This window comes from Panthera onca, chromosome D1 (genome assembly GCF_046562875.1).
Source record: "Panthera onca isolate mPanOnc1 chromosome D1, mPanOnc1 haplotype 2, whole genome shotgun sequence".
Lineage (NCBI taxonomy): Eukaryota > Metazoa > Chordata > Mammalia > Carnivora > Felidae > Panthera > Panthera onca.
Window position 1 is genome coordinate 57,083,827 of NC_138348.1, and position 26,450 is coordinate 57,110,276.

Sequence of the window (26,450 nt, forward strand, 5' to 3'; positions counted from 1 at the left end):
TGGGGTGCCCGGCTGGCTCAGTCAGTAGAGCACACAACTCTTGGTCTCAGGGTTGCAAGTTCAAGCCCCACATTGAGTGTAGAGATTACTTAAAAATAAATCTTTAAAAAAATAACTTAAAAAAAATAGATAAAAGTATTCTGGATCCCTGGATGATTTCATGGAGGAGAACTTCTGCCCTTCCTGGTCACAACAGACCTATTTCTTAACTATTATATAAGAGATAAACGTCTATCTTGTTTGACCCACTCAATATTTGAGTCTGTTTCAGCAACTACCCTGTACTCTATATACCCTCCTGAGCTTGTAAAACTTATAAGAAAACTATGCAAGACAAATTTCAAGGCCCTAAAAATCTACTTAGGTATCGGTAGTACCTTCAACACTGGAAAGAGGAACATACCTGAGTACATATGCATATGTGCACTCATGACATAAAGTGAGAAAAGAGTTGATGTATGCCAAGTGACAGAGCAATACCAGGCCTGTAGCCAACTAATCAAGACTGACAATTCTAGTTTTTGATCTCATACAGTTTCTACATTAAAACAACTCTTAAAAAAATCCAGTAATATGTAGATTACTATCTGACACTCAGATCTACAATCTGGAACGATGGAGTCAATTATGACATTCCTAGGTGAGGGTTAACTTAAATGAACATAACAACCACGTCAGACAAAAATAAGAAGAGAGACTTAGGAATTCTCAAACATTCTGAACTACAATCATACCTAAAAATAATTCAGGGCAATGTACCTGGGAAACCAAGTAGCTAGGCTATGACATGACTATTTGAATGTGATATTGCCTAGAAGCTAAATGAAACAAAACCGGTTTCTTCCCAAGGACCTGGAAGGAGGCTATTTATGGAACTAGTTCCTTGATCTGTTTGTTACTATTAGGATGTTCATATCAAAAGCCACACTATTTATTTGCAGGACACATGAGCCCAAACACTTTATTTAGCTTGTAACTGTGGCCATGTGACATCACCTTTAGGGCAATATCTGACTTCAAAACTGCCAAAGTAAGAAAATAGCTTTCAAAGGAAAAAGAGCGTGCTGTGCAAAAGTACAGAAACCTAGGTTCTAGCTAGCCTCATGTTGTCCGCTGTCAAACTATATGACCTTAAACCAATCAACTGACTTCCCTGGGCTTCCAGTTCCTTATCTATAATATAGGAGAGAGGGAGAGTGAGCAGATGATGATCTCTTCCAGCCCTAGGAAGTTCCGGAGTTTTTAAATCTTCTAATGATATACTACTGAGTTAGCCTACTATTATTTGAATATCTATATTTCAAGGTAAAAAAAGAGAAGTCACAATATAGCATCACTTCAATTTATTTAAGATGCAAACTTAAAAAAAAATATACTGGAAAACTAATTTGCCACTGTCACATCCTCTTCATAGAAATACAAGAGAAAAGAAAAAAAAAAAAAAAAACCTGACAAGGCAATCAAGGGTCCAGCACAATTAAGTTCACACAACACCAGAAAAATGGCTTCTTTAAGGATTTACAAATGCGTAACTGGAATCTCTCTCTCATGTGAAAACTTTATTATAGACAGGTAACTTATACTGGTTCAACTATATTAAATGCCACTATAATTAGTGTTACTGTAATTCTCAAACAGAATCAAATAGTGACCAAGAATGAACCAATCAGGAGAAAGCATAAGATACATAAGTAGCAATTTTAGCATCATCACTCTTTAATAATACTGTGAATTAGCATAAACTGTTGCAATCATGCATTCAGCAACCTTTACAGAAAATATGTTCTGTGCCAACTAGGAAAACAAAGGCCTTCTCTCTCTCTGTCTCTCTCTCCCCTCCCTCCATGTCTCTCTCTCTCTCTCTCTCTCTCTCTCTCTCTCTCTCCTCTCTTTCACACACACACACACACACACACAGAATTGTCTAGGTCAGAATTGTCTATGTCTATGTCTATCCAGAATTGTCAAGGAACTCTTACAGTCTATCTACCAGGGAATTTTGCTCCTTGGATTTAAAAAAGAAAAGCACACAGAAAGATTTTTTTTTTTTTTAAGGCTGCCTCTTATCTTCAGTGAGTCTAGGTAAAGGAATCTATTTTCCCTATCTAAAAGATTACTGTGCATTCCTAAGAAACCAGATGTGTAGCTATAACCAACAGCAACAGAATGTTTGAGGGGAAAAAAATATAGGAGTTGGGAGTCAGGAGACATGGGATCTGGAGTCCAGATTCTGACACTCAACAAATGCATGACCTATATTAACTGATTCACTTCACTTTTCCCTACCTATAAAATGGATGCAGCATCATACACATTTCACAGAGTTTTAAGGCTCAAATAAGATAGAGAATATATTTTACATATACCCATATATCCTTACAAGCTGTTTCTGAGAAAATATAGTACAGGGGTTAAGTATGTAGCCTCTGAAGTCAGACTGCTTGACTTCTAATCACAGATGCATCCCTTTGTTAGTTGTGAGACTGAGTAAATTACTTGAGTCTTAGTTTTCCCTTCAATAAAATGGGGATAATGAGGATTAAAAAAATATTGCACTTGGCACAATGCCCGACATACATACAGCACAGTGTTAGCTACCATCATCATCATTATTAGATCTGTGGACACAGTGAACACAAGATGAAGAAATACATGGTCCTGCCCGAAAAGAGCTACCAGTTTAGTGCAAGAAACAGGTAAGTAAAAAGAAAAATATTAAATAACAGAAACTACAAACATAACTATGCAAATATCAGTTGACATTATTATATATGAAGTTAATATGATAAAGCAAATCACACTGATTCTGAGTGTGGGGGGGGCCTATGGAGATCCATCTCCTGCCTAATCACTGCAACATCTTCATACTAGCAGACAAACAGGACAGAAGAAAGAAGTCTAAATGTGTTATAATCAAATAAAATGGAGACTTTGAAACTATCCTATACAACAAATAGTCTATCCCAATACCCAACAAAAAAGGCAATGCTCCAGACAACATAACACAATCATTTGTAGCAAAGAAAAACTGACATGCCCCTGAAAGAAAAATGAATAAAACTGGTGCAGCACCAAAATCCAGGGCCAAAAGGCTTTCATCGTATGAAAAAATCTTTAACCAACACACTGCAGCATTCAGATACATCAATAATTAAACACATTAAAAATTTTGGTTGATGTTCCACTTAGGAAAAATATCATCTGCATTACTGAAATGCTGTAAACAGAACCAATTTTCAGGGAAGAGATAACCTGAATATGACTGCATAAAATTAAGCTTTCTAGTCTGTGAAAGCAGATCCCCCACTTGCCAGCCACCTGCACCTCTTTAAATGAAAATATGCCAATGTGCTCACCTGAGAGCCACCAACTGATTTATGTAATAAGCACAAGATTCACTTGGAACTTGCCCCCCAAACATGGACACACTTAGCTGTTGGGAGGTAGGGAGAGCTGGAAATGAAACAAAATCTTCTGTACATATTCCTAGAAGACATAAAACTGGGATTTCAACTTTAGTGCCCTCAGGAGAGAGGCTACAGCTGTTACCACCATCCTTACTCTTTCAATCAATTCTCCACACAATGCCTAGCATTCTAAGATTTTCTAATGAGGAGCCTCCCTCTTCCTTGCTCTAAGGATCAAGATTAGACCAAGATCTGAACCTCATAAGTTCTTCCCTAAATACTCTTGGCTGGCCATAAGCTCTACTCCTACTCCCAACCCATTCTTACATTCATTCACCCAATACTTCCTGCCCAAGGACCTCATTCTGGCCTCTTCTCTTCAATCGTCCCAAGAGCTAACACAAAACTCATCAAAACATTTCCTTTATACAGTTCAAGTGAAATTTAAAATTTCTCTTAAACTCTTAACAATAAAGAGCAAACCGCAATAAAGAGCAAACTGAGGGATGAAGGAGGGAGGTGGATGGGAGATGGGCTAGATGGGTGATGGGTATTAAGGAGGGCATTTGTGATGAGCAATGGGTGTTGTATGTAAGTGATGAATCACTGAATTCTACTCTTAAAACCAATATTGCACTATATGTTAACTAAAATTTAAATTTAAGGGGCGCCTGGGTGGCTCAGTCGGTTAAGGGGCCGACTTCAGCTCAGGTCATGATCTGGCAGTCCGTGAGTTCAAGCCCCGCGTCAGGCTCTGTGCTGACAGCTCAGAGCCTGGAGCCTGTTTCAGATTCTGTGTCTCCCTCTCTGACCCTCCCCCGTTCATGCTCTGTCTCTCTCTGTCTCAAAAATAAATAAACGTTAAAAAAAATTTTTTTTTAATAAAATTTAAATTTAAAAAATAATTAATTAAATTTATCTCTTAAAATGGTGGTGAATTCTCACTAAGCCCCACCTAATCTACCTATGAAAGTCACATAATTACTATCTCACCTAGCATTTTTTAATTTAAAAGACTTTTTCACATCTATTATCTCATTTGATCCTCACAACATATGAGAAGGTCAGCTATTATTACCCCTATCCCAAGTCATAGCCAGAGAAAGTCAGCTGTCCTAAGAAACTCAGCTAGTAAGCAGCAAAGCTGGAACTTCAACAAGTTTGTATGATCACAAATCCAATGCTCTTACCATATATGCACTCACCCTCTGGACCAAGAGCGTATAAACAGTGAGCCAGCTGTATGTCCCTTAAACAAATTACCTAGTTTGGGCAGCAAGTTCCTTGAGAAAAACGAACTCTGTCAATTTAACAGTTTCAACAAGAAATGTAACACAGTGGCACTAGAAGTTGGCCATCCTTTAATAACTCTTATGGCCAATGATAAAAGAAACATCAAATTATTCTAGTAGTTCGATACTACTAGAGTTAAGTCTAAAGAAAGAAAACCAATGTTTATTTAGCCTCTACTATGTCATAGGCATATACTGGGCACTATCACATACATTAACACCAGTATTCCTAGTAAATGGGTATCATATCCCTATTTTGCAAATGAGCAAAATGAGCCCTTACCCAAGGGCTAAGGGTTAGCCAACAAGGGTTAAGAGCTTTATCCAAGATCACCCAATAAGTGGTAGTGCCAAGACTTAAAAGCCCAGTCCCCAAACTCCAAGTGTGAGGTTATTTGAAACCAGAGATTATTATATACTTTGGTACCTTTTAAAGCATTCTTAAAACAGTGTATGTTTGGAGGGCCTTTAATTTTGGTAAGATAATCAAAATACTCCATGTACCTTACTTATATAATACAAGATTAGATGACAGGGATGTGCCTGGGTGGCTCAGTCTGTTGAGTGTCTGACTCTTGGTTTCAGCTCAGGTCACGATCTCAGTTCGTGAGATTGAGCCCCACGTTGGACTCTATGCTGACAACATGGAGCCTGCTTGGGATTCTCTCCCTCCCTTTCTCTCTCTCTACCCCTCCCCCGCTTGTGTGCACATACACACTCTCTCAAAATAAATAAATTAATTAAAAAAAAAAAAAGATTGGAAGGGCGCATGGGCGTCCAGTCGATTAAGCATCTGACTTCGGCTCAGGTCATGATCTTGCAGTTCATGGTTTCAACCCCTAAAACAGGTTCTGTGCTGACAATTCAGAGCCTGGAGCCTGCTTCGGATTCTGTCTCTATTGATAGCTCTTTCAAAATTAAATAAACATTAAAAATTAAAAAAAAAAAAAGATTAGATGACAGGAAGAACAATCATATGTGTATCTGATGGTACGTACTAAGTCATGTAATACTGAGCCAATCGCTGTAATATCTAAGAGTTTAATACAAACTTTAATGTCTCTTCAGAATGTCTTCTACTACAATTAAAAACCTTGCAGGAGTTTTGAATCTGATAAACTGCCTGCCACATATTAGCTGAGATACCTTAATTTGATTACTTCTCTGAATTTAACTTTCTGCATATGTGAAACAGAAACAATACCTACCTCTCAGTATTCTAATTAAGATTTGGAGATAATGTATTTAAAACACCTAGGGGCAATGTCTAGCATGCAGTAGCTATTATCATCCTTTACCCTCTGTGGATGTATTTCCAGCAAAAACATGTAGATGAAAATTAAAAACTCAAACGTACGATTTTTCCAAAAAAAAAAAAAAAAAGGAATGTTTGGTAGCATTGAAAATAAACATTCAGATGATTTAAATTCTTTATTTTCATCTAGATATTTTGTTATTAAATACACAAAACCTTCAAAAACAAATCCCAGATGACAATCAAAATCAAATTCAGCTATTTTTCCCTTGAATCCCTAAGCAGAATTTCTTCCCTGCTCAGAAGATCCTCTAGTTACCTAGTAACCACCTGCCAGCCCCAAACTAAAGAAAATTGGCTCTGCACTGGGCTAATTACCCAACCAGCCTGAACAATCTAAAACGAAGTCTGGAATAAAGGGAATTGTCAGCCAGAATGTTAGTGAAATTATCCACAACAGGAGACCTGAAAATCCAAATACCACCGGGCAGTTATTTCCATGAGAATAAAATCACAATTTATGAGCCCTGCAAATTATACCATTATTAAAACAAACATCCCATTGAGGCTACGGCTATCAGATAAATGGCTTTATTGTCCCCATTGTTTCATCCACTGCAGCAAAGAGGTGCAAACTGAATGAGCGGTTACCAGAAGCAGCAATTTCTAGGAAATTACAATGCAGACCTCCATCTTAAAGCTCCCTTTGTGTTGGGCTATAAACGCTCGGAAGGGGAAGAGGGGAACAGAGAATCAACTCTTTTCTCCACTGCCCCAAACTCAAAGACCATGACAACTTTACAAGCAGAACTCACCAGTTATCCACATATTTTCCTATTTGTTTTTACCCCAGTAGGTCATTCCTGGGCTCGCCCAGAAGGAAGAATCTGAACTAAGCGAATGCACTTTTTTCACTAAGAAATGTTTAGACAATTCTCCAACCCAAATAAACACAAACAGAAGAAACAAGAAAATAGCCCCTGGTTTCCCTGGCTCCCACAACACAAAGTACCTCCAGCAACAGCAATGAGAATTAATGAGAAAGTACAAAAGTATAGAATTGGCTCCTCCCATTATTAGAAAAAAAAAATCCCTTTATAATAACCGCTAGCATCATAAACTTCAAACTTCATTTTAATACTTAAATGAAAAATCTGAGATGCTAACTAACACCTATCCTGAGCCAAACTGAAGCAGAGAATGAGGAAGGCAAGTAATCCTTTCAGTAATAGCTCGCTTAAACTCCACAAATCTACCAATTTTGGAAACGGAAGGAACTAGCATCACAAGGTATCTGCTATATGCCAACCACTGCACACATTACTTATAATCCTCACAACAACCCTCTGAGGCAGACTAGATATCCCTTATTGACAGGTGAGAATTTTAAGCTTAGAGAAATTAAATAACTTGCCCAAGGTCACAAAGCTACTAATGGAAAATTTGAACTTAAGGTTCTCTGACTTTAAATTGACTTTAAATTCTAAGCACTTTCAACCTTTGGTTTTTGCTTTTTTGTGCTACCTGTAGAACCTTATAAAATACACTTTTTGGAAAAAAGGAGTGTTAAGACATCACATTTAAGTGCTACCTGAGGCTTTTACAAAGTTCTGACGATACAAGGTAGTCATGGGACAATGCATATGAACCAAGACTTCATCATACAATTCACTTTCAAAATTCTCCTCTAATCCTCTCAACAAATTTGTGTGATATGATCCTTCCCAACTTTACATGTGACAAAATTTTATATGTGAGGCTCAGAAAGATTTTATGATTTGCCCAAAGCAGCATGGAAACTAGAACTCAGAACTCTTGACTACAAGCTCATTGCTCATACAACTTACCACAATGCCAGACTTAAACACAGGCATCAAGAACTCAAAAATCTGCTGTGGCATTCTTTGCTTATTTATGAAGAACATCTGTTCATAATAACATGTGGAACACTGGGCATGGAGGAGGGAAGGACAGAGTATCAAAAGCCCTTTAGGGCCTCAAGTTACCTAAATCTAAACGTTCCTGTTAAAAGCTCATTCGGTGGGAAAGGACAACAAGATTTAAGGTGATATTAAAGCATTTTGGAACTCTGAACTCCTAAATGTACTCTGGACCACTAACTGAAAGCTGGGCTGATAATACTGACTTCCAGTGACTGAAGGCTGCTATGTGTCAGGCACCATGCTAGGCTCTTTCTACACACTTATTCCTAGCTTCTTCATGGTCCTTTGGACAGGTGATAGAACTCCTATTTTACAGATGAGTAAACTAGACTGAGAGATGATATGACATCTCCAAAGATGACCAAATAGTACAGTGGCAGATGAGGGATCTGAACCCTGATTGGGTCTGACTTCAAGACCATGTTTAAACTGTAGTAACAGAAAGCAGATCAACGGGTGCTTGGATGGGGGATCAGGGAAAGCAAGAGGAAGGGATTACACAAGGGTGCCAGGAAACTTTTGGGAGGTGATGGATATATTCACTATCTGAATTATGATGATGGTTTCACAGGTATATATATGTCAAAACTTAGCAGAATGTATTAAATTTCTGTCATTCACTGTCAATTTTACCTCAATAAAGGTGTTTAGGAAGGAAAAAATACACTGTTCTTTTTACTAACCACTGATCAAGTTTTACTAACCAGAGTATCTACCCTTAAATTGTGTCTGACCTCAGGGAAGTCAGGCCAAGGAATTCTTTCCCTAACCAATTTAATTTGGAGTTTATATAAACTATTAGTAAAACATCACTGAAAAACAGTTTTAAGAGTAACAGGTTTTTTCCAAACACTCTACAACACTCCATAATACATTTCTATATAAATAAAATATTAATTACAAAACATAGCCTGATAAAAGGATAAAGAGTGAAGGCTTTGGCATTACCCAACCTGGACTAACTCCCATCTCTGGTTCTTACAAGTGAATCTAGTCAGGTTGCTAAATCTCCACCCAGTTCCTCACTTACAAAATGAAAGTAATAATAACAATACTATAATTTATTGAAATTGTTAATTATATGCCAAACACCAAACTTAGCACTTTATCTAATTATCTCATTTAATCCTAAAACCTATATACTGTAAATACCACTATATTTCCATCTCAAAGATTGATGAAACAAGTTATAGAAAGATTAAGTAACTCTGAAGGTCACAAAGCCAGTAAGTGCCAGAGCTGGGATTTAAACCTTAAAAATTACTTGCGGCAATAAACTTGAAGAAGGAATAAAATACTATTAGTGTTAGCATACTTTAAATGATAGGAAGCCCCCTCTATTCTTTAAAGGTTTTCTAAAAAAGTATTATATTAAAAGGAAAACTTTTTTGGGGCGCCTGGGTGGCGCAGTCGGTTAAGCGTCCGACTTCAACCAGGTCACGATCTCGCGGTCCGTGAGTTCGAGCCCCGCGTCAGGCTCTGGGCTGATGGCTCAGAGCCTGGAGCCTGTTTCCGATTCTGTGTCTCCCTCTCTCTCTGCCCCTCCCCCGTTCATGCTCTGTCTCTCTCTGTCCCAAAAATAAATTAAAAACGTTGAAAAAAAAAAATTAAAAAAAAAATAAAAAATAAAAAAATAAAAGGAAAACTTTTTTAATGTTTATTTATTTTTGAAAGAGAGAGAGAGCACACAGAGGAGGGGCAGAAAGAAAGGGAGAGAGAGAATCTCAAGTAGGACCCATGCTGATAGTGCAGACAGAGCTCGATGTAGGGCTCAATCCCGGGAACCATAAGATCATGACCTGAGGAGAAACCAAGAATCAGGCACTCAACTGACTGAGCCACCCAGGAGCCCCAAAAAGAAATTTAAAAACATATTCTACAAATTAAACTTTTAACTGATTAAGGCTAGTGTTTACTTTATTCAATTTATCCCTAATTCTCAGTCTGCAAGTAACTACTATTTTTCTCTGCTTTACTGATGAGGAAAATGCAATTCTTAAATTTAAATAAACTCCAAAGGTAACACAGACATAAGTCTTCTGACAAGAAATAGAACTCTTTTCACTTTGGCTTGTTGCCATCCATGCCACTCAGAACCACATTCAATATTTTTTCAGACACCACACCGTAAACATCTTAAGAGCATCTTCCATAATATCACAGAACCCCAGTTTCATGGACTAGACTTAAAACTCTTTGCCCTAATTCATGATGCCAACAGTGTTAGTACTTCAAAAATGACACACTAATATATGCAGTCTTTTTCTTACTTATTTCTGGACTAGGTAAGAAAACCGATGCTCCAATCTGCCAAAATACTATTATCATTGAATGAAAAACAAAAACCAGGATATAATATTTGTATAGAACATTTATTTATGAAGTTCTTTCACATGTATTAAATCCTTGCAACTTTCAAAAGTAGATATGGATGTGATTATTCTCATTTTACAGGGGAAAAAACTGAAATCCAGAGTACTTAAACAACTTTCTCCAAATCAGAGAGCTAGTAAGTGGCTAAGCTGGAGTTCAAACCTAGGTCTTCTGACTCTACATCCAGAATCTTCCACACACCAGACCCAGTCTTCTTTCAGAAATAAGCTCATGTGTTTACTCCTCCAAGAACTCTTCCCTGAAAAAGGTATTAACACCCCCCCCTCTCTGCTTGTTATTTTACAGCATCTATGAGACACTGAATGTAATGTATTTGTTTATACCTGCTTCCTTGCACCCGGGAGCTCCTTGGAGACAGAGACCACATCCTACTCATCTCTGTGTATCATCAGAACCAACCTAGCACAGAGCATGACATCCATGTTAACTAAATGAACACATGCATAAATGATTATTTTTATGTGCTACTAAGACTCTAGCAAAACCTTTTTTGGAAGCCGTAATTTAAATCACCTGTCAGGGACCACTAAGTGCTTAACAGGGTAGACAAAAAACCCCACATTTCCTAAAGTCTCTACCACCAAAACTAATAAGTCAAATCCAATATTTAGGGTCAAAAAAATCAAATGCACAAGTTGAGTACTGATCAAATTTAGTTTTATAGCATTCATTCTATGTTATCTGAAAGTTAAAATTGACCAAAAACTTAATAAAAGAAGGGGGCACCTGGGTGGCTTAGTCGGTTAAGTGTCAACTCTTGATCATGATCAAGCATCACGATCTCATGACTTCCCCCTTCCCAACTCATGAGTGCTCACTCACACACTCTCTCTCTCTCTCTCTCTCTCAAAATAAACTTTTTTAAAAAGTTAAAAAAAGAAACTTGGAAGTAGAGAATAGAACCAACAGTTAGAAAAGCAAACAAAAGGTCCAAACTTCTTCATTTACCAATATAACCTTCATTCATTCCAAGTGAGATTCTAAGATCTGTCACAAATCAAGTTCTGAGTATTTACAGGTCTACTGCATATACAGCTCCACTACCCCAACTATGAGCAAAAATAGATGAAAGCTGCATCAGAGTGGACTGAAGTGTAGCAGAGGTAACATGGGGGAGGGGGGCGGAGGACAACAGAAAACAACAGAAAAGCCATTCCACAAAAACTCAGTCTAGAACAATATGGAGGCACAATACGGCTGGTTGGGAAAGTACAGCTGCTAACAGATTAGCCTGACACTAGGGATTCGATCAACAAGACCTTACTGATGCCCTTTTCCTCAAGGGCCAAAAATAGGCCCTTGGGAAAAAGGGTGATCAGATACAATCCCTGCTCCCTGCAAGTGGAGGAAATCAATAAACAATAAACAGATCATTACAATCAGGGCACCCCAGAGATGGGGCACCCAATCCCAATCTGAGAAAAGCCAAGGAAAGTTTTCCAGAAAAGGTTAACTCCTAAGCTGAGTCTCAAAGGCCAAGTAGGAGTTACACCAATTAAGATGTCCAGGCCCAGAGAGGAGGATGTGCAAAGACATTGAAACAAGAGGCATGGAGCATCTGGAGAAATGCAAACACAGTACAATGTATACTTTATTAGTACTAGAGATGAAATATATAAGGTGGGAGGAGAGGCAAACAATGAGTGGTTCAGTTGGTTAAGCATCCGACTTCGGCTCAGGTCACGATCTCAGTTTGTGGGTTTGAGCCCTGCGTTGGCTTTTGTGGTGACGGCTCAGGGCCTGGAGCCTGCTTCGGATTCTATGTGTCCCTCTCTCTGCCCCTCCCCTACTCGCGCTCTCTCTCTCAAAAATAAACATTAAAAAAAAGTTTTTAATCCCATACTTCATTCTAGAAAGATATGAATAATGGCTAGCATTTCTTAATATATGCTAAACACTGTGTTAAGTTCTTCATATGAATTATTTCATTCAATCCTCACAACTATCCAGGAATTATGTACTATTATTACTGCCCTTCCCCTTTTAAAGATTAAAAAAATGAGGCACAGAAAAGTGAAGTAACTTGTCCAAGGTCTCATAGCTAATAAGGGGGAAAACAAGGGCAAAAAAGATGTATTACCTTATTTCTGAAGAGATCATTAACAATGTAACAAAAATTCATCCCATTAGATCTCTTTAATTCCTAAATATCCAAATTAGTTAAATAGTTTCATAGTTTATCACTAAGAAGGTTGACCGTTTCCCCCACAGCAAATGGTGATGAGAATCTAGTGTGCAAACTTTGTAGCACTAATCTACACAGTAGCCCAGAGGAGCTAGGTTATGTCCTACTCTGTAAAAACTGGTTCACTCATTTATCACAGATTCATTTATTAAACAAAAATGTACTAAGCTCCACTAGGTTCCAGGTATCAAGGATACACAAATAATCACTGAGACATTGTCCATGGAAGACAGAACAGCATGTAGGAAAGAGCTCTCATAGGCCATGGAGACAGAAAAGTCTGGGGCTAAATTCCACCCTAGTCATCTACCGGCTGGTGGGTCTGAGCAGACTCTACATCTCTCAGCCTAAGTTTTCTCTTGTATAAAATAACCGTGACCATCCTACAGGATAACTGTGAGTATAAATAAGATTAAAAAACATAAAGGACTAGCACAACGTAGACACACAATGAATGTTCATTCTCCTCCCTTCGGAACTGAGGCTCCAGGCAGTTTAAGTGTGCTGGCAGAAAGGTTAAATGATGCTCAGTACTACAACTTGTCTAACCCACCTCCTCCGTTCTCCACTGCCCAATCACAGTGAAAAACCAGTCATTATGCAACAAAACTACTTGGCAGTGGCTTCAACTACATCTTTTTTCTTTTTCTACTGTAAATGCTCCAGAGGTTAAGGGCACGAGGACTAAATACCTAGAGAACCACTTTTATACACAGTTATGCACAGTTCTCTAAAGGCTATTTCATACCTTTCCTTCACCACAAGGTGGTGAATAATAAGCACCAACCCCAGGGATTTTCTTTTTCTTTTTTTTTTTTTTTAACGTTTATTTATTTTTGAGACAGAGAGAGACAGAGCATGAACGGGGGAGGGTCAGAGAGAGAGAGGGAGACACAGAATCTGAAACAGGCTCCAGGCTCTGAGCTGTCAGCACAGAGCCCAACGCGGGGCTTGAACTCACGAACCACGAGATCATGACCTAAGCCAAAGTCGGCCGCTCAACCAACTGAGCCACCCAGGCGCCCCCCCCCCCCCCCCAGGGATTTTCTAACATCCTGACAAACCTGTGAAACTGTTCAACTCTAAAGTATTTTGGTTCTACTAAACCAAGTAAAAACCAACTGCATTCATGCTGGCTTTTTTTTTTTTTTTTTTAAGTTTTACATTATTTAAGTAATCTCTACACACCTCACGTGGGGCTTGAACTCAGGACCCCAAGATCAAGAATCATACATTCTTCCAACTAAGCCAGCGAGTTGCCCTAGTGCTGGCTTTCAAAACAGTATTGTTAGTAAAGGTTTAATAAAACCACCTATTCTTCTGATGAGAAATAAGTAAAGCCTGGAAACACAATCATCATCCAAATAAATAAAAATATACCATCCTGTATTGAGTGAAGGCAGTGACACCAGACTGTAATAGTATCTTTCCATTCTTCATAACTATGCCAAAAAAGAGAACTAATTTCAGTTTCACTGAAGAATGCTCTTGATAAAGCCACAAAAATGATTAACTTTATTAATCTCAATCATTAACTGCACATCTTTTTAATATTCTGTGATGAAATTGGAAGTATACATAAAGTACTTCTCCTGCATACCAAAGTACAAGAATTGTCTCAAAGAAAAACATTCAAGCATTCGTGCAATTAAGTTTCAAGCTGAACTAGCAGCTTTTTTCATGAAACACCGTTTTTACTTGAAAGAACAACTGGCAGATGAACTATGATTATTCAGACTTGGATGTTCAGCATTTTTTCAAAAATGAATGATGTGAGACTCACTTCATGGAAAACAACTGTCACTATTTGTTGCCATTGCTAAAATTTGAGCTTACAAGCAAAAATTAGAAAAGAATTGACTGATAAGATTGGTGGTAACATTAACTAATGTGATTTTTTGACATTACATAATAGAATACAACATTTAGAAGATCTATGTAACTCAGTAAACCAATATTTTGCAAGTGACCAATATATGATGCTACAAAATCATGCCTGGGTAGAAGATCCATTCAAAGTACAAAACAGACCAACAGATTTTAAGGTAACACAATACAAAAAGCTCACTGATATAGTTTCATTTTCTATAATGTAATGGACCTTTAAGAAACTAAGAGTCGTCGGGGCACCTGGGTGGCTCAGTTGGTTAAGTGCCCAACTCCTGATTTCATCTCAGGTCATGATTTTACAGTTCGTGAGATCCAGCCCCGCGTCAGGCTCCATACTGACAGCACAGCACAGAACCTGTTTGATATTCTCTCTCTCACCTCTCTCTCTGCCCTTCCCCTGCTGGCACATGACTCCCTCTCTCTCAAAATAAACAAATAAACTTTAAAAAATGAAACTAAGAGTTGTCAGGCACTTGGTTGGCTCAGTCAATAGAGCATGAGACTCTTGGTCTTGGGGTCATGAATTCAAGCCCCACATTAGGCGTAGAGGTTACTTTAAAAAAAAATTTTTTTTTTAATTTTTTTTTTTTTAACGTTTATTTATTTTTGAGACAGAGAGAGACAGAGCATGAATGGGGGAGGGTCAGAGAGAGGGAGACACAGAATTGAAACAGGCTCCGGGCTCTGAGCTGTCAGCACAGGGGCCCGATGCGGGGCTCGAACTCACGGACAGCGAGATCGTGACCTGAGCTGAAGTCAGCGCTCAACCGACTGAGCCACCCAGGCGCCCCTAAAAAAAATTTTTTTAAAGGAAAAGAAGCTAACAGTTGTCAAGTTTTGGTGTTGATATTCAAAAAAGAATATCCACAGTTATCTAAAAAGGCAATTAAAACATTCCTTCCTTTCCTAGCCACATATCTATGTGGGACTGGATTTTTTTTTTAAGGTTATTTATTTTGAGAGAGAGAACACACATGCACACACGCATGCAGAAACAGGAGAAGGTCAGAGAGGAGAAAAAGAATCCCAAGCAGGCTCCATGCCATCAGCCCAGAGCCGGATATGGGGCTCAAACTCACTAACTGTGAGATCATAACCCGAGCCAAGATGAAGAGTCCAACGCTTAACCAACTGAGCCACCCAGGCACCCCAGATCAGGTTTTTAATACAAGCTGCTTTTATTAGCTAGGTAACCAAATGCAAGCTACTTAATCCCTACAAACCTCAGTTGCTTTAGTTTCCTCTTCTGTAAAATAGGCACAATACCCTACACAAGGTAAATGTGATCATTAAATTATATAAGGGAGAAAAAATACCCAGCATATTACCTGATATGCAACTTATTAGGTCCCTTTTGTCTTTCCATCCTCATCCCCTACTAGTTCTCAGACCTGAGACAAATTACCTCTTGAGTCTTGATTTCTTCATCCTTAAAATAATGCAATATGACACACCTATGCACTATAGGTCAAATAAAATAGTATAATTCTGTTTACAGAAGTATAGTATAACAATACTTATAGAGATTTTTGCTATAAATTCAAAATAAAACAAGGATGACACATTAGAAAACTGGGATATGTTAAAAAATTCTAAAACAAAGGCTAGAAAATATGAGCATCAGCAGAAACTGTCAACCTTGAAGGACATGATCACAAGGCAAATCAAGATCATAATCTTCAGTCAGCCAAGAATTGAAGTTTACTGTAAAAAATATATCAGCCACAGTTCTTTCAAAATGTGCATATCTAAGAAAAAGCACAATCTATACCATTATAAAAACAGGCATATTCTAAAAGGACGCAGATAACTGCTTAAATGGAGGGAGGAGAGGGAGTTGCATTGGAGCTTTATAAACCAAAGCATTCTTACAGCATCTTCATATAGAGATCAATGGTCCATTTATTAAAACATTAAACTCTTAGATAAACAGAGTAACAGTTTGACAAAAAAGATTCTGTATAATTGTTCTCTACACTAAAGATATGCATAATTGCCCACGACACCAAATTTTATAATAAATAAAATAAGAAATATGAACTTGCTTTAGTCTCTTTTATCTTCAATATTCTACAACCTAAAGTTTTATTTGTGATAGTCTATGGGTTAAGAATGAAACGAAGATGGGGCACTTGGGTGTCTCCGCTGGTTGAGCATCTGACTTCGGCTCAGGTCCTGAACTCATGGTTTGTGAGTTCGAGCCCCACACTGGGCTCGATGCTGTCAGCACAGAGCCTGCTTCGGATCCTCTGTCCCCGTCTCTCTGCCCCTACCCCACTTGTACTCTCTCAAAAGTAAACATTTTTTTTAAATTGAATGAAACATAAGAGGAGAAAAGAGGAGGGGCTTCAGGAAGAAGATGAGGAGGGAAAGGAAGAACAGGAGGAAAAGGAAAAGAAGAAATTATAGAGACTGCATGTGACCCGCAAACCTAAAATATTTTTTACTGAAATCATTTGCCAACTCCTGAATATAACCTCTTGCTGCTTCTACTTCTGAATCTTAAGCTATACACCAACATCATCACCAAAGCCTTTATCAATCCAATAAAATTCTAAATTCCATTCTAAAAAAATTTTAAAAACAACATAGTATCTTACTCCTTACTAGAATATCATACTCCTGGCTTGTCCTCTATCCTTACTAGATTCAGTTCAAAAACTAATCACTCACTACTTGTACCCTCCAAAAACTAAAACTATAAAGATGACTAGGATACAGTCCCTGCCACCAAAAAACTTACAGGAGCAGACAAAAACAGTCAATTTACCTAAAACAGAGTATTATGACATAAGCATGTATTGGATGACCCTGGGAACAAATTGGGGGCACTTACAGCAACCTTTAAGGTTTTGAAAGGTTTCTTAGGGGAGATGGACCCAACCCAGAGGGATGAATAAAAGGAAAAACGGCATCAACAAAGGTGTGAAATTGCAAGATATCTGTAAGAACTACATGCTACTCAGTATTCCCAGTCATAGGAAGAGTTACAAGCAGAAGTACATAGGCACAGGTCACAGAAGGCCTAACAGTTATGGTAAGGAGCTTAGACTTTAGAGCCAATAAAGGGATTTAAGCAAGAGAACAATGTGGACACATACACCTACTGGATAGATGTCGTAGCTGCTGAGTAAGACAGGTTTACTAGATGGGTGATACAGAAACCAGTTGTCCAGGTGAGATCAGGGTCTGAACTAAGGCGGTAATAGTAGGAATGGGGAGATGAATTCCAGAAATATTTAGAAACATTTAATTGGGGCTATGAAGGATAAGGGAGAAGAAATGACTAAGGGCACAAGAATATGCAATGGGAAAAAGACGGTCTCTTCAACAAATGGTATTAGGAAAACCAGACAGCTACATGCTAAAGAATGAAACTGAGGGGCGCCTGGGTGGCGCAGTCGGTTGAGCGTCCGACTTCAGCCAGGTCACGATCTCACGGTCCGTGAGTTCGAGCCCCGCGTCAGGCTCTGGGCTGATGGCTCGGAGCCTGGAGCCTGTTTCCGATTCTGTGTCTCCCTCTCTCTCTGCCCCTCCCCCGTTCATGCTCTGTCTCTCTCTGTCCCAAAAACAAATGAAAAACGTTGGAAAAAAAAAAAAAAAAAGAATGAAACTGAACCACTTTCTTACACCATACACAAAAATAAACTTAAAATGGATTAAAGATTTAAATGTAAGACCTGAAACCATAAAAGTCCTAGAAGACAGGATAGGTAGAACTTTCTCTGACATCAGCCATAGCAACATTTTTCTAGATATGTCTCCTGAGGCAAGGGAAATAAAAGCAAAAATAAACTATTAGCACTACATCAAAACAAAAAGCTTCTGCACAGCAGAGGAAACAAAACTAAAAGACAACCTACTGAATGGGGTATTTCCAAAGACCTAATCAATAAAGGGTCAGTATACAAAATGTATAAAGAACTTACACAATGCAAGACCAAAAAAACCCCAAGTAATCCAATTAAAAAACAGAACATTCTGCAAAGAAGACACAGAGATGGCCAACAGACACCTGAAAAGATGCTCGACATCACTGATCATCAGGGAAATGCAGATCATAACCACAATTAGATATCACCTCACATCTATCAGAATGGCTAAATCAAAAACACAAGAAACAAGTGTTGGCAAGGATGTGGAGTAAAAGGTGGGAATGCAAACTGGTGCACCTCTGTGAAAAACAGTATGGAGGGTCTTCAAAAAATTAAAAACCGAATTACCATATGATCCAGTAATTCCACTACTGAGTATTTACCCAACGAATACAGAAACACTAACCCAAAAGGATACACACACCACTATGTTTATTGCAGCATTATGTAAAATAGCCAAATTATCAAGTGTCCACTGATAGATGAATGGATAAAGAAGATGTGGTATATATACACGATAGAATATTAGCCATAAAAAAAGAATAAAATCTTGCCATATGCAACACGGACAGATCTAGAGGGTATAAATGCTAAGTGAAATAAGTCAGAGAAAGACAAATACCATATGATTTCACTCATATGTGGAATTCAAGAAACGAAACAAAGAAAAACAAAAGAGACAAACCAAAAACAGACTATTAGCTATAGAGAACAAACCGATAATTACCAGAGGGGAGGTTAGAGGCAGGATGGGTAAAACTGGTGAAGAGGATTAAGAGTACACTTATCATGGGGCACCTGGCTGGCTCAGTCGGTTGAGCATCCAACTTCAGCTCAGGTCATGATCTCACAGTTTCATAAGTTCAAGCCCCGCGTCGGGCTCTGTGCTGACAGCTCAGAGCCCAGAGCCTGCTTCAGATTCTGTCTCCCTCTCTCTCTTCCCTTCCCCTGCTCACGCTCTCTCTCTCTCAAAAATAAACATTAAAAATTAAAAAAAAAAAAACCAGTGCTCAGTCACGAGCACGGAATAACATACAGAATAGTTTGAATCACTAAACTGTACACCTGAAACTAAGGTAACGCTGTATATTAACTATACTGGAATTAAAATTTTAAAAAAAACAAAAAAAGAAAGAAAAAAAGAAGGGCACCTGGGTGGCTCAGTCAATTAAGTGTTCAACTCTTGGTTTCGGCTCAAGCCATGATCTCACGGCTTCATGGGTTCGAGCCCCACATGGGGTTCTGTGCTGGCAGCAGGGAGCCTGCCTGGGATTCTCTCTCTCTCTCTCTCTCTCTCTCTCTCTCTGCCCCTCCCCCACTCGCACTGTCTCTGTCTCTCTCAAAATAAATAAACTTTTATAAACAAATAAATAAAATTTTTAAAAAGAGAAAAGACTAACGGCACATATTCATTAGCCAGTATGACTGGATATATGGTAGTACATTTGTTACAAGACTACAAGAAGAGATGATTTTAACTTTTTGTGTGGAAGGGGACACAGAATGGAAGAGGTTAGAAGTATATGGGGAAAATGGGTTCTGTTTTGGACCTTATGAATGTGAGGAAAATCTAAATGTAGAAAATCTGTATGTAGATGGCCAGTAGCTAGTCAGATTTACAAGTCTGGAACTCACAAGAGAGCTTCATGCTGGAGATATTTCAGAGTCATCAGCATATAGGTAACAGTTTAAGCCAATAGAGTGGGCAAGACTACTTCAGGAAAGAATCTTAGTTCAGTAACTCAAGGAGCCAACCCTAAGGAATACCAACAGTTACTGAGAAAGCAGAAACAATAAAGATTTCATCTTAAATATCAGCTGATTTCCATAGCTTCAAAAATCTCTTCCAGCTGAACAACTGGGAAGAACAAAAAAACCACAAAACGTGTTCATTAATACACCTTATCTAACAGACAAAGTAAAAATTAAGAAATTCAGTAGAAGAGGACTTTCCAGGTAAGAGGCATAGCATATCAAAAAAACAGGAGCAAGACAGTACAGTATGTTTGGGGATTTGTTCATTTGGTCTTACAGTAGGTATACATGCTAGAAAGGCCTTAAAAAGAGGTATGAAACTAAGGCCTACAAGAACACTGGGAGGGAACAATCAAGGAAGACTGTGCTTTTGACATCATGAACCAATTTTAAGCTTTCCTTCCACAACACATCCACATCTCCTTTAGGTCTCAGCTCAAGCATTAATTCCTCCAAACATCTGTCTCTTGCCAGTTCCCCTAGGCAGATCAGGCCACACCAACCTCCATCCTCCCCATGCCCCTTGTTCATGCCCCACTGTGGCATTTATCCTACCATGCTATGGCAATGTGTGGCATGTCTGTCTCCCAAATGTATCGACTCTAAACTCCTTAAGAGCAGGGAATTTTAATTTTTGTAGCCCATACTTACAGCACCCCCCTCACTGCCATCTAATAATCACTCAATATGTATTTTGGTGGTTTTTTTAAGTTTATTTATTTTATTTTGGGAGAGAGAGAGAGAAAGGGAGGGGGGGGGGGACCCCAAGCAGGCTCCATGTTTATCAGCCCAGGGCCAAATGCCAGGCTCCATCCCATGAACCATGAGATCATGACCTAAGCCGAAACCAAGAGTCAGACACTGAGCCACCCAAGTGGCCCTGTATTTGTTGAACAAATGTCTTAAACCTATCTGAAGCAGACAGGACTACTAGCTCTTTGGCCTTGGAATGTGTTGCAGTTGTGGATTTATGTTCTTTGTTTTGCTTTACTTATGATAATATTACATAAATTTCTATTCCAAATGTAAAATGAGTGTGAGGAGATACAGCTCAGAAAAATACTGAACAAAAGAACAGCATACAGGAAAAATTTGCTCTAAACAATTCATAAGTAAAAGAAAAATAATAGTCATGGCTGTCATATTAAGCACCAATTATATATGTGCCAGTGAGTGTTCCAGGTTCTTTGTCCTTTTTATCTCATTTAACCCATACAACAAATCAACAATGGAGTATTATCACCCTTTACATATGTGCACATCATTTATCTCACTTCTCTGTCTTGGTTATAAGTTACAGGTGGAAAACTGAGTTTTGTCAGAATAATGAAAAGCAAACACTGTATACTGCATTCTCCACTTCAATATAGCCTCGTTTCATTTTGAGCTAGCCAGCACAGTTACTGTGGGACCAAGTCTCATAAATTCACTAGGAGAAAGTCCTCTAGCACATTCTCTGTCCCACTATATCCAACAATCTTCAAGTTTCAAGGGAGAAATTGTGAACTGTCCATATAACCCTCCTCCAAGAGCAACTCTTCAGAAAAGCAATAAATCAAATATGACAAGCTTTTTACCTCTGTGTGGGGATTTCAATTTTGTAAACTAGGATGGTAAAAACCCTAACATTTATATAATACTTTCCAGTTTAAAAAGTATTTCCACATTTATTATCTCATTTGAGACCCATTTTACAGACAAGCAAACTGAAGCTCCAACAGATTTTAATGAATCTGGATTTCACATCTCTTAGACAAAAAAATCCTTGATGTCTAGGTTGTTAAATTCTGATATGTATAACTGAGGACTTCCTATCCATGGTACTCTCTGTACATCAGAGGACAGACCCTCCTGTACAACCAGGAAAGGATCAATGTACTAGGCAGACTACCTGCAAAAAGACACACACAAATTCTGATGAAAAGAATGAAGTGACCTATCAAAACAGGAAACGAAGTTCTACGTTGGTATAACAAAGAATTAGTATCTAATAAATACAGAGCTAGCAATGAGGAAAAAGCTCTAAGAAAGTGCTGTTCCAAAGCTCACAAAGGCTGCTATTACCCCCTCCCATTCCTATTTCCAAGTACGATTGATCCACATCTGGATAATCTCATCAGCCATAAACGCAAGCTGGCTTCTTGCTATCTAGACTACCCTGTGTGTGTGTACACATGCTCATCTATTGAGGTATACATATAATTTTACTTACATATACATATAAGTAAAAAATATAGCCATATAATGGGATTATAGACAATAATTTTGCTTCCTTTTCCTTTTTGTAATTTCCAATTTCTACCACATGCATGTTATTTTAATGGTAGAAAAAAAATAAGAATGATAAGAATATGGCCAGAGAATACTTACACTATGATTCTATTTACATAAAATTGCAACAGTAAAAAAATAAATTGTTTAAAGATATGCACTTGTTTGGTAAAACTATAAAGACAAGAAAGCGATCCACACAAAATTCAGGAAAGCAGTTACTTATGAGGAATAGAGAAGGAGAGAGATTCAATCAGGCAGGGAATAACAAAAGGCTTTAAAGGTACTAAAAATTTCCTTTTTAAGCTAAGTAGGAAAAAGATAGGTCTTCAATTTGTTACCATACTTTAAAATAAAGATGTATATTATATGCACCTTTATACATACGATTTATTCTGCAATGTAAAAAGAAGATACAAACAGGGTTGGAAAATCAGAATTTGGGGGCTGTAACCCAGGCTTTTCCATTTACTGTGACCTTAAACAATTCATTTAAACCCTCAGAGCAGTTTTTCTTCTTATTTTATAGACGAGGAAGCTACAGCTAACATATGTTTAGCACTTTACTGATTAAAGTTCCTAGACTACAGTACAAACATGTAAATAGATAAACTGTGAGATGATAATACAAAGTAATCCCTCTTTATTAAATTATAGAACATCGTTATACCAAGAACTCAATGGTAGGACACACAAGGCTATTTACATTCTAGTATCTTCTTGTCTCATAATAATGGCAACAATTAATGTTTTTTAATATGTACTATGTAATCAACCCACTATGTTAAATACTTTCCAGGGATTATTTTGTTTAATCCTCAAAACAACCCTATGAAATTAAAATTAGTTCTCTCATGCCCACTTTACAGATAAGACTATTGTGCCCAAGGTCACAGAGCTAGCAGTATATGGTGGACTCAATTCAGAAGCCACACCTTTCACCACACCAAGTTATGCCTCACTTTTCTCAATTTAAGATTATTTATTTATTTATTTAGAGAGAGCACAAACGGGAGGGGCAGAAGGGGAGACAGAGAATCCCAGGCAAACTCCGTGCTGTCAACGCAGTGCCCAACATGGGGCTCAATCCCACAAACCGGGAGATTATGACCTGAGTAGAAACCAGGAGTTGGGCGTTAACTGACTGAGACACCTAGGCTCCCTCTCACTATATTTAATTCATCTATCTCTCCCAACAATGAAAGACTCCTTCACAACTGTTTTTTGTTCATTTTTATTTCCCTGACACTTAGCAGGCAATAAGTAAATAAACATTGAACAAATAGTTCATATACATACAGTGTTTTCAATGCATAACGTTATTTCAGGACATGAACTGATTTGTTTCCCTTGATGGCCTTGCCAAACATAAAAGTGTTTGTTTGTTTTTACTACTTTAACCATTTTTAAGTGTGCAATTCAGGAGAAGTACATTCACAACGTTGTGCAACCATTACCACTAAGTATGAAAGGTTTTTAATGACTTTGCTGAAATCAATCACTCAGCTATCAATAGGTAGAATGGGGATTTGAACCCAGGACTCTCCACCCCTAAATTCACAGGCTATTCATTCTACCGAGGGGCCTATCAATACTTCCATCTGCTCCCTCCTTCTTACCAGAATATCAGAAGAATTAAACACACACTTTATATACATTTCTACTGCACAGGTGCCCACAGCTGTGACGGGGGAAAAATCCACCAAGACGCTTCTCCCAGGTGATTACTCTTCATTTTGAGCTTTCAAAAGCTAGAGCTTTAACATAAATATCTCACCTCTAGCTCAAGCCTGCAGATCCGCAAAAGCAATGTCTGCACCCCAAAGTTATGAGAAGAAATGCTTGCATTAGATTACACTCTCACTGAATTACAGGTAACTGCTCAAACCTGGTTTTTATTGTAATACAGCTTCCTTATAACAAAACACTTTCAATCCCAAGGATAAGTCAAATCTTCCATCATTCTACCTATTTTGGAACAACAAAAAAAAAGGATTCTAAGTATTGGGCATTTTTACATGCTCAACTGTGAAAGCCAAGGAAAATGGATTGTTTACGAGCTGAAGTCTGAAGCTTGAACAAGCAAACAAAAAATCATTTTGATCCTGTTGATGCCAATTTTATCCTCTTTACATCCCTCCTCATGTTTTCTCAGTCTGAGCTCTAATCAACAGCTACTTCATGTTTAACATATCATAGTTAATGCAATTAAGTGCAAAAAATTGTTTCCCTAAAACTGTTTCCCCCCAATCACACCCCTCTCTACCTTCCAGGATCACTATTCTGCCATAAGAATGAACATATCATGAAGCTTTAAATAAAATTGCTGATGAATAGATGGAGACACTGTTTCTGCAGTTAATGCAATGTTCCTATATCAACACCAACTCCTAAAAAAAACACAAAAATGATTCTATATGCTTTACTTAGCCACATCAGGCAGAATTCTGACCATCTGAATTCCTTTAGGAGAAAATTCAATCTATAGAAATATAGTCCAATTATTTTAAATCTTATCAAGTAATGTCAAAAGAGAATCAAATGAAAAACTCCATCAATACCAAACCATTTCACCAATGAATATTTATGACATTTCCGTATTTCCTGTCTTCTCTCTGTTTACATAAAGCAGTGGTGCCAAGATTCATCTCAGGATTATTAGCCTGCAATACAATGATGGGCCTAATTGCCTTGCAAACCAGGACACCAATAAATGGAGTCTTCAGACAATCAATTTTAAGAGGAGAGAGAAAAAAAAAAAAGGCCTAAGCTCTTTCTACATACATGCACTTTGCCTAAGAAATAAATTCAGCCTCATATTTTTCAGTCTCATTTATGGGTTCTCAAGCAAGAAATGCTCCCTTAAATATCTCAACTCATCAAATCTATTTAATTCCAAATTCCAGGACTAATTTTCAAATGCACCAAGGGGAGGGTGGGAAGAAGCAGGCAGAGACATCATATAGAAAGATATCTATCACATTTCAGATTTATCTTCTCCATCTTTAGTTTGGGAGGTTTTTTCCTCAAAGTTTCTTTTTATGATAAATGAATAGAAAACACCCTCCCATCGCCCCCCCCCCCCTTAATTCTACTTTAACTGAAGCCCCTCTTAACTTCACCTTTCGGGTTGATTTACTTCCAAATATGATACTAATACAAATGAAACAAAAAGATCGAACTAACAGCTTAAGACATCCTCTAGGAAAGAAAGTCTTTAATGTACCTTCTCTGTCCCCTGCAAAGTCCCCTCTGATTACTGTCCCTCCCCTAACCACAGCCTCCAAAGCTGTCCATTTAAGTACAACCCCTTACCCTCTTGTGTCTCTTGGAGGACGTAAGAATCTTTCCTCTCTAGAATCATCCAACCCACTTCTTCCCAGCCCTGCTCACCGCCCCACTCCATCCTCCCTGCCCCATCCGCACCTGCAACTCCAGGTTTCCCACTCCTTAAATAGCTTCTTTGCCACCTCACCATCAGCAACCACCCCTCCAGTCCTACCAGTTCATCTCAGACACTCCTTTTCCAAAACTCCCTCCACCACCTTGGAAAGGGGCATTTTCTTCAAGATACCATCCCCCAACCTTGTGCACCACCTGCCACTATTCTTTCACTGTGTCTAGCCCAGCAGCATCTTCTGAGCCCTCTGACTCAACCCCGCACCCAGGGAGCCACCATGCCTTTTCCAGTGGCTCTAAAATCACCCTAAATCCCATCCCCTGTGTCCCCCTCCAATTTCAATCTCTGCCTGCCCATTTTGGGCCTAACTTCTAATTTACCCCCCTCCTGCCAGCTCACCATCATACTCCTCTCATTGAAAGTCCCACCCCCACCAAGCTCCTATTCCAACCTCCATAAGCACTCCCCAGAAAAACCCCCAATTCTACCTCCTCTGCTCTCCTAACCCACGCTATTCCATAAGTCTCCACAAATTACACCACCCCCAGAGGGCAAACGCCCACTTCAAGCTCAGGTCTCAACCCATGCCAAGCCCCTTACTCCCAGCCCCTACCACCTACTTTAGTCTGCCTTAGGTCCATCCCAAATTCCACCCTCCTGAATTAACACCCCTCCCCCAGGGTCCTATCCAACCCTGCAATCCCACTGTCTATTGAAATCATCTCCCCACCTTGCACCCCGGCTGGATCCCAAGCTGTCAACTGCTCCAAGCCAACCCCAAAT

At 38.6% G+C, this 26,450-nt stretch overlaps 1 protein-coding gene across 4 annotated transcripts in view; it reads right to left on the reverse strand.

The window, feature by feature from the left end:
* FAM168A (family with sequence similarity 168 member A) overlaps window positions 1-26,450 on the reverse strand; it is a 199,119-nt gene that overhangs the window by 157,019 nt on the left and 15,650 nt on the right. The gene's annotated exons all lie outside the window — the stretch shown is intronic.